The sequence below is a fragment of the Ziziphus jujuba genome, chromosome 9 (genome assembly GCF_031755915.1).
Source record: "Ziziphus jujuba cultivar Dongzao chromosome 9, ASM3175591v1".
Classification (NCBI taxonomy): Eukaryota; Viridiplantae; Streptophyta; class Magnoliopsida; order Rosales; family Rhamnaceae; genus Ziziphus; species Ziziphus jujuba.
Window position 1 is genome coordinate 4890002 of NC_083387.1, and position 9704 is coordinate 4899705.

Sequence of the window (9704 nt, forward strand, 5' to 3'; positions counted from 1 at the left end):
AGAACGAAAAAGAGTTGAGGTGCATTAGAGTAAGAAGGCAAGAGAAACCCTTTGTCTTCAATGACGTATTTAACAAGGGCCACACCAGCGCACTGGAACTGCTCATGATTGGGGATTCCAAGTATGGATCACACCGGCTTCTGCTACAATACTATTATCGGGTTCGAGGGCTTCCAGCCGATTGAGTTGGCACTTTTCGCCTTGTTGCTGAAACTGGGTAGCAAGGCAGTTGCCATGGAAAAGGAGGAGGAGAAGCAAACAAATGGAAACAGAGAGGACTAAATTAGGAACATTATTATTATTATTATTATTATTATTATTATTATTGGCCATATTTCATCGCCTACTAGCTATAGCTAATATTAACTGCTTCTCTTTGTTACACTGAGTTAGAAGGCAGTGGCATATATTTATGAGGAAATGGAGAGACACGTACATAGAGTTGTATAGCATATATAGAGTTGAGTCATGTTAAGTGTAAGAAATCTTGAGCAATTCTTCACTTTGCATGCTTATCAAACCTTCATTTCTCAACACCTCATTGTATCTCATGAGTCGTCATGCAGCTGGCTCTACTTTCAGACAAGCATTTATTCAAATTCTGCTTATACTTATGTTCCGTTCAGTGTGTTTCATGTTCATCATGTTTCATGAACCATTTGTTCTTATTTATTTTTTATTTTTTTATACATATTACAAATGTATCACCTTTAATTTGTTGTCGCTAAGAGCTAGGCTTACCAATTGTAACATGTATCAATTTGTTATTACAGCAGTGTTGGCCAAGAGGTCAAAGTCAAATCATTTAAATACTAGAAAAAATTAGTATTTGTCAAATGATTACCATTAAAATATATATAATAAAAGACAATTTAAATGATCCCTATTACAAGATTCATTTTTAGTGTTTTAAAATAAAAAAATAATATATATGGTATAGTTTTCTATTCCAAAAAAAATAATTAGTTATGGCATAGTCTAAAATTTATAGAACTAAACAAAAAAACACGATTTTGATAAAAATGTCACGATGTCGTTTTGGAATTCAATCAACATTCTTTACATGCTGACCTTTTCAAAAAAAATTACTATTCTAAACTTATTTAATGTCGATAAGCAGTCACATTTGCTCTTTGTCAATACTTCCTAATGTCCCTAATTTTTCCTTCAACAGATTAAATCTTAACAAGCATATAGATACTCAAACCCCGAAATAGGTAATCGAACCTAAATTTTCTTACTTAAATTGGAAAACCTGTTGTTAAAATTCGTTAAGGAGCAATGTATAGTTGGTTAACCAGTCGACCTACTTACATGCTTTAGCTTCGATTAGTCCGCAATGAGATAATAACTCCCTTAAATTTTTACTTTTTTTTCTTCTTATTTATTGTAACTCTCTCTAATTGAAGAAACAATTTGCAGTAGGTTGAGAGTTTTAACTCAAGATTTATAAAATAATATCACATAAGATACTTACCATTCTACGTCTGAGTACCAGAGGGGTAAAAAAGAAAAGTGACGCAATAATTTGAGGAAAAAAAAAATTCTTTGGGTATTTATTATCAGCTATCACATATCAAGAATTATATTGCCTTTTTACCCCAAAAAAAAAAAATAAATGAACAAAGAAAAAATAAATTAATTATAGTGCCCGAGAGTCTTCTCCTTGAGTAACTGAGTTGGTGGTATGTATATCCCGGTGCCAAAACGATGTATTATTATATGGTTATGAATGCGAAAAAAGCATCAATTTACAAAAAAAATAATAAAAAAAAAATATGAAAAAGTAACCACCATCGTAATTCAAAGCTTTATTTTTGCCACTCCAAATTCGGCCCAATCTACTAATAATGGAGGTGTTGCTAAACCAAATTTGAGCCAATCCTCCAAAGGCCCAATAGCTCTCAAATGTTCTTTTTAAATTCCAACTGTCCCATCGGCCTTAGTTCGATGACCAACGGTCGTATTTCAAAATTTATCGCTTGCTCTTCTCCAGATACATCTACTATTTTTTTTTCTTTGTTTTTTCCCATTTTTTTCGATTTTGAAGGCGATCGTCCTCTTTTCAAATGAGTTTTTCCTTTTTTGTCAGTTTTCTGAAGAGATACAGTTTGTGTTTCGGCGATTCTTCTCTTGATTCTGTTTCATTTTTATTGCTTCTGCCGATTATCTTTTTTCTGGAAGGAAGTGGAAGTAGAATATAATTCTTTTCTATCAAGCAGGTAAAGAACTTTTTCTTTTGAATCTGGTTTCTAGGAAAAATAGAATCTGAGTTTTAGTCCGTTTAATTTTCTTTTTACCTGGAAGAATGAATATAAATATAGACTAAAATAATTCGTTTTGTTGTGTTTTTGAAAATCTTTCTTCAAGGAAAGAAGATTGGACAGTTTTATTATGTGGAACAATTGTTTTCTAAACGGTTCAGCAAGTTTGAATTCACTGTTTGTTCTGATTCTGCATGTTTACTTTTTTTAATTTGAAAATTGTACTATGATCTTTTTCCAAAAAAAAAGAAAAAATGTTATACAGATTATTTGTGCTTTTTTTAAAAAAAAAAAAAATGTAAAACAGATGTTTTATGACCAAGCCGACAGTTTCATTTAAAATTCCATCCCAAAGGCTAGTTTGATGCAACTAAAAAGAATTTATTAATTAAGTTAAATAACGGCTAGTTTGATGCGACTAAAAGAATTTATTAATTAAGTTAAATTCCAACCCAACGGCTAGTTTGATGCAACGGTCATATTTTGAAATAAGAATATCTACTTTTCCAATCGTCTTCTCTCCTCTATCTCTGTGTTTTCTCTGTTTTTTGCATACACACAGAAACTGATTGGTTCCTTTCTGATTTAATATACCCACTAAACAAGGTTTCTTATATGTTGTATTGTTCAAGGAATTCGTCCACACCCAGATGACAAAAAGCAAAGGCTGACGAAAATGGATCTCAATCCACGGCAGGTCTAAGTTCTGGTTCCAAATCTGATGAATCCAGATGAAGGTGCGTATGTTCAGGCATTCCATTTCCCTATTGATCTTCCTTTTTAACTCTTTGATTGGAAGCCTGAAAAAATTGAGATCCCTAACTAATAACATGTTAATCTAGAAAGAATCCCATGTACTCTTTTTTTGGCTCAAACTTCTTATATCATATTTAATTAATAGTCTCTGAATTATATATATATATATATATATATTTAGTTCTCCGATGGCCATATGATGTATATATATAGCAGAAAACGAGACATTGAAAAATGAGACGTATGAATTTTGGGGTAAATTTGTTACGAAACTAAAGTATAAAACTCACAATTACAGCTGAAGTGGAAATAAGAAAATGAGAAGTTTGTGCGTAAAATATTCAAATAAAATATATACAAATAATTGACAATTGTAGAAAGATTTTATTAAAACAAAAGAATAAAATATTTTTTTTTTAAAATAAGAAGAGCACAAATAACAATATCATCTCTCTTGTAATAAGAGAAAACCCACACACTCTCTTATAAAGGATAGATCCGAATGTTTAAGAAAAATTCTTTTTTTAGTTTTCTCTCTAATACTCTCCTTCTCTCTCTTTGTTTCTATGTGTATTTCTCACACCAAAATGGAATCAATTTTCAAGGAAGGGAAAACACATAGATATAGATGAATATGGCGGTAGAAAGAGGCAGTAAAGCTTGCAAAATTCAAATTGAATTTCTTTGCTAGCTGTAGATAGCTTGTTGCGGTGGCAACCTATATTCCTTTTCCTTAATTGTTCCTTTTTGGTCAAACAAAATAGCTTAAAGATAAGAAGATTTTGCTGCTACCTTAGTAGAAGTATGAAGAAGTTTGAAAAAGCAAGAAGAAGCTTGCAATAATTACAGCACCTCCTTTGACCGATCAATTTCCTTAATTGATAAGCAAAGGTGGCTTTACTTACCGCCACATATCTCCCACTTAAAGCCACTTTTGCTATAATCCTTTCTATCATTTCTACTTGCCATTTCATTCCCATACTTGCTTATGTTTCTGCTAGGCCAACAGAGGATCTACACCATACAAACATGTCAGTACTAATTGGCTTTGTCAGAAAATCTACCAGGTTGTCTCTAGTATGGATTTTCTACAGATCCACACTTCCTTCCTCCATCTTCTTACGAACAAAGTAAAATGAAACTTGTATGTGTTTTGTCTTCGAGTGATATGCTGGATTCTTTGCTAAATGCAAAGCGCTTTGACTATCATAAAACAGAGTTATCTTTTCTTGTTTGTGTCCAAGCTCCTCCAGTATCATTTACAACCAAATTGCCTCTTTGCTGACTTGCGAAGCTGCAATATATTCTGCCTCCATTGTAGAAGTAGCCATGACACGCTGTAGTTTTGAAACCCAGCTTACAGCAGTAAGAGTAAACACATATCCCATGGTGGACTTATTTTTATCAAGATCACCTGCATACTCTGAACCAACATAGCCTCTAACAGTAAAGTCTGATCCTCCATAACATAATGCAACATTTGAGGTACCCTTCACATATTTTAGGATCCTCTTCACAGTATTCTGGTCTTGTACATATCATAGTGAACATTAAACTACCCACTGTTGATGCATACAGTACTTGAGACATTTCCATCCTCTCTTTCTTGGTGCTAGGACTCATACTTGAGGATAACTTGAAATTAATAGAAAGATGGGTAAGAATTGCCTTATAATTTTGCATGTTGAAATGCTGTAAAATTTTCTTAACGTAATTCTTCCGAAAAAGCCATATTTTCCTATTATTTCTGTCTCAGTAAATTTGCATCACTAGAATCTTGTTTGCCGATCACAAGTTCTTCATTTCAAATTCCCTAGCCAACTGTGCCTTCAAATCTTTAATATAATCTTTGTTGGGGCCTGCTACCAACATGTCTTCAACATCCAACAGCAAAATAATAAAATCACCATCACTAAATCTCTTATGGTAAGCACAAGAATCTGAACTAAGTCAATATGTATCCAAGGCTCATGATGAAGGAATCAAATCTCTTATACTAGCATCTCGAAGCATGTTTGAGACCATATAGAGATTTGTTAAACCTGCAAAACAAGTTCTTCTTTCCTTTTTCTTCCAAAACCTTCTAGTTGGAGCATATAAATATCTTCTTCAAGTTGTCCATGAAAAAATGTAGTTTTCACATCCAACTGCTCTAAATACAAGTCAAATGTAGCATACATTGCCAGGACCACACGAACTGTTGTAAGTCGAACAACAAGAGAAAATATCTCATTGAAATCAATACCTTCTTTCTGAGCAAATCATTTCACCACCAATCTAGCATGATACCGCTCCACTTAGTCATTGCTATCTCATTTGATCTTGTAGACCTATTTGTTACCGATAGCCTTACTTCCCTGTGGTAGTGGAATAAGATTCCATGTCTTGTTTTTTATGGAGAGCTTCAATTTCTTCTAGCATTGTAGCCATTCATAGAGAAGCTTCTGAGCTTTTTGTAGCCTTCTGGAACGTTGATGGCTCTCAATCTTCTGTTAGAAGACAGTATGCAACATTACCCTCCATAATATATTCTGAGTGCCAGGCTGGTTCTCTTCTCTCCCTAGTTGACTGTCAAACTTGTGGAATTGCAAACTCAGCTTGCTCTTGTTCATCGTGCTCCGGTGCTGCTTCAAAAGAATCCAGAACATTTTGTTCTTCCCTTTCTTTGACTTGAACTATAGTAGTCCCTGGTTTCTCTTTCGACGTGCTATCATTTTTGTTTTCTTATATTTTATCTTCAGTAAATATCACATCTCTGCTGATTATCACCTTATGGGCAGTGGGATCCCATAGGTGATATCCCTTAACTCCATCAGCATACCCTAAGAAAATACATTTTCTGGATTTTGGATCCAGCTTTGATGTTTCTTGGGCATTGTACATAATATAAAAAAGACTTCCAAATATATGTAAGTGAGAATAATTAGCTAGCTTACCAATTCACATCTTCATCGACATTTTTAGATCAATTGCGATTGATGGTGATTGATTGATCACATAGTAGGCGGTCTTGACTGCTTCTGCCCTAAATGACTTTGCCATCCTTGTAGTTCTCAACATTGTTCTTGTCCACTCCAATAAGGTTCTGTTCATCCGCTCTGCTACTCCATTTTGTTGTGGATTGTACGCCACCATAAATTGCCTCTTGATACTTTCTTGTTGATAGAAGCTATCAAATTCTGCATCAGTATATTATCTTCCATTGTTCGTCCTCAAACACTTGATCTTCTTCTCAAATTCAAGTTCCACCCGCGCTTTGAATACTTTGAAAACTAGAAATACATCCACTTTCCTTTTGATTGGATACACCCAACATCTCCTGGAGTAATCATCAATAAAAGATACAAAGTATCTTGCACCTCCTAGGGATATAACTTGTGCTTGCCAAACATCGGAGTGGATCAACTCTAAGATAGCTTTGCTTCTAGCATTAGAACTGCTAAACTTTAATCTATGCTGCTTACTAATAACACAATGCTCACAAAATGGTAATGAGACCTTTTTAAGTCCTGGAAGAAGCTTTTGTTCAGCAAGAATCTTCAAACCTCGTTTCGATATGTGGCCAAGCTTACGGTGCCACGTCATCGTTGATTCTTCTGGAGAGCTTGTCGACACTGTAGATGCTTCTCCTTCTTGGAGTGTTTCCCCTTTAAGCATGTACAGATTTGCAGCTATCTTTTCTGCTTTCATCACCACAAGCGCACCTTTAACTATTTTCATGATTCCATCTTGAATATGGGTTTTGCATTCACTATTGTCTAATTGTCCTAAAAACAATAGATTTTTCTTTAGGCCTTTCACGTGCTGTACCTTCTGAATGATGCAAATCGTACCATCATACATCTTTAATTTGATGGTACCAATACCAGCGATCTCCAAGGCATGATCGTCGCCCATGAACACAAGTCCTCCCGAGATAGGTTCATATTGGTGGAACCATTCTCTACGGGGGGTCATATGCCATGTTGCTCCTGAGTCAATAAGCCAGACATCAATAAACTTTCTTCTGCCTTCAGTATTTATTGCTGCTTTGCTGTATAAAATTTCACCATTATCCTAGGTACTTGCCACACAACCTTGAACTTTTGAGGACTCAGCACCTTTTCTTTTGGCTTCTTCATTCTTCTTGAGATGCCAACACTCTCTTTTGTAGTGCCCTTTCTTGCCACAGTAATGACACTTGACATTCTTCTGCTTCTGGATTTTGATCTACTCTGATTTTGACTCCCACTGAGACCACGTTCCGTTGATCTCCCTCTCGTCATCGCCAAAGCTTCAACTTGTTGTGAGCTTTCCCATCTGTCTTTTTTGCTTTTGCGCCGACTTTCTTCTTCAAGAATCGCAGCCGCAATATCATCGAAAACTAAAATTTCTATGTTGTTGGTTATGTTGACAATGAGTTGATCATACGAATCAGGTAGACTTTGAAGCAGAATTTCAGCACGTTCACCCATATCGATATTATGCCCCATTGCTATAAGCTGTGAAAATAAAGTATTGAGGGTGTTGATGTGGTCTGTCACAACAGTTGACTCAATCATCCAAAGAGTGTAAAGCCTTCACTTTAAGAAAATTCTGTTGTGTAGTGATTTGGCCTCGTACAATTTGGTGAGAGTGTCCCAAATTTCTTTTACCATCTTTTTCTCTGCCACGCTTGACAATACTTCATCGGCTAGTGCTAGATGCAGATTAGCAATAGCATTTCCATCTATCTCGTTCCACTTATCATCATCAAGGAACTCCGCGGGCCTTTCGCCAATTGCCGCCAAGCAGTTATCTTTTCTTAAAACTCCTTTTATTCTAACTTTCCACGGTGATAAATTATTTCCATTGAATTTTTCTATTATGTACTTCACCGCCATTGTTGCAGATACCTATGAACCTGGCTCTGATACCACTTGTTAAGAAATTAAGGTATAAAACTCACAATTACAGCTAAAGTACAAATGCGAAAATGAGAAGTTTGTGCGTAAAATATTTAAATAAAATACACACAAATAATTGGCAATTGTAGAAGAATTTTATTAAAATAAAAGAATAAAATAATTTTTTTCTAAAATAAGGAGAGCACAAATAACAATACCCTCTCTCTTATAGTAGGAGAAAACCCACATACTCTCTTACAAAAGAAAGACACGAATATTTAAGAAAATTTCTTTTTTAGTTTTCTATCTAATACTCTCCTTCTCTCTCTTTGTTTCTATGTGTATTTCTCACACCAAAATGGAATTAATTTTCAAGGAAGGGAAAATACATATATATAGATGAATATGACAGTAGAAAGAGGCGGTAGAGCTTACAAAATTCAAATTGAATTCCTTTGCTAGCTGTAGATAGCTTGCTGCTGTGGTACCTATATTCCTTGCATTAATTGTTCCTTTTTGGTCAAACAAAATAGCTTACGGATAAGAAGATTTGCTATAAGAAATATGAAGAAATTTGAAGAAGCAAGAAGAAGCTTGTAGTAATTACAGCACCTCCTTTGACTGGTCAATTTCCTTAATTGATAAGCAAAGGTGGCTTTACTTACCGCCACAAAATTTTCTTTTTACGTGGAAGAGTGAATATAGATTTAAATTATTTGTTTCTTATGTTCTGTGGACGGAAGAGGATTACTTCTTTTTTGGCCAAGAAAAGTAAAGTTTTTACTTTTTACTCTTTTTTTTCCCCTTGTTTTCTGGGAATAGAAATCTGTGGTTTTGGTACATTTTCTTGTTTATAGATTCAGCTAATTCATTTCTTGTGTTTTGAAAATCTTTCTAGAGGGAAATCTTTTGAAGAATCTGAAAGTAGTCTATGAAGAGAAGTCAAGACGTCAATGCTGATTCTCCAATTGTTTCTGAGTTTGATTATGTTTCTGGATTGAAGTGACATAATTGTTTTCTACCAAGGAGGTATATTGATCAATATCAAACGATTCTTAGCAGATTTTGTTTGCAGTTTTAAAATTATGATTCTAGTTTTTATTTAGTTTTTGGTTATCACTTTGCACTTGCTCTTTCCTTTCTTTGCAGTGCCATCCATCTGCTACAAAATGCAAATGAAGAATCGAAAAACTGAAGAGAGAGCCTTATGGAATGTTAATTTGATTGTATTGTGTAAAATTGTAGAATATTTTTTTTGTTTTTTTGTTTTATTTTGGTAGAAACAATTGTAGAATAATTGTAAATATAAAGGATTGTAGATTTTGTGTGGGTTTGGGAGGAAGAAGACTACCGGGGGATTACCAAGTCTCTTCCTCTCTCTCTTCTGTGGGTGTGTGTCCCCTCTCTTTCTCTCTTTCACTTCTCCAATCTTTCATTTCCTTCTGTCTTGCTTTCTTTTTTTCCTTCCTCAATAACCCGTCCTGACTTTTTTTCTGTTTTCTCTTTGCCTTTATTTCTCTATTTTCTCTTTTATTCATCTCTTTTACTTCCTCTCTCCACTTTTTTTTCTCCTTTTCTCTGTCTATTTATTTCTACTGCTCTTTGTTTTAGTTATCTTCTCTAATTTCTATATTCTTTATCTTTTCACTTTTCTTCTTATTACAATTCTTTTCTATTTTCTCAAATTAATATCTATTTGCATTTTCTTGTAGCAATTCTTATTGAACTTTTGTCATGTGGTATAATAGTTTATTCCTCATCCATCAATTTTACGTTTTGTGAAATTTCATTTATGTCCTTGAAATTAAAATTAAAAAAA

General features: G+C 34.2%; 1 long non-coding RNA gene across 1 annotated transcript; it reads left to right on the forward strand.

Moving 5' to 3' along the window:
* Positions 1-1962: 1962 nt before the first annotated feature.
* On the forward strand, positions 1963-9504 carry LOC107425764 (uncharacterized). Its single transcript, XR_007242827.2, has 4 exons — positions 1963-2222; positions 2897-3001; positions 8784-8914; positions 9035-9504. It is a non-coding gene; the product is annotated as an uncharacterized LOC107425764 (long non-coding RNA).
* Positions 9505-9704: the final 200 nt, after the last annotated feature.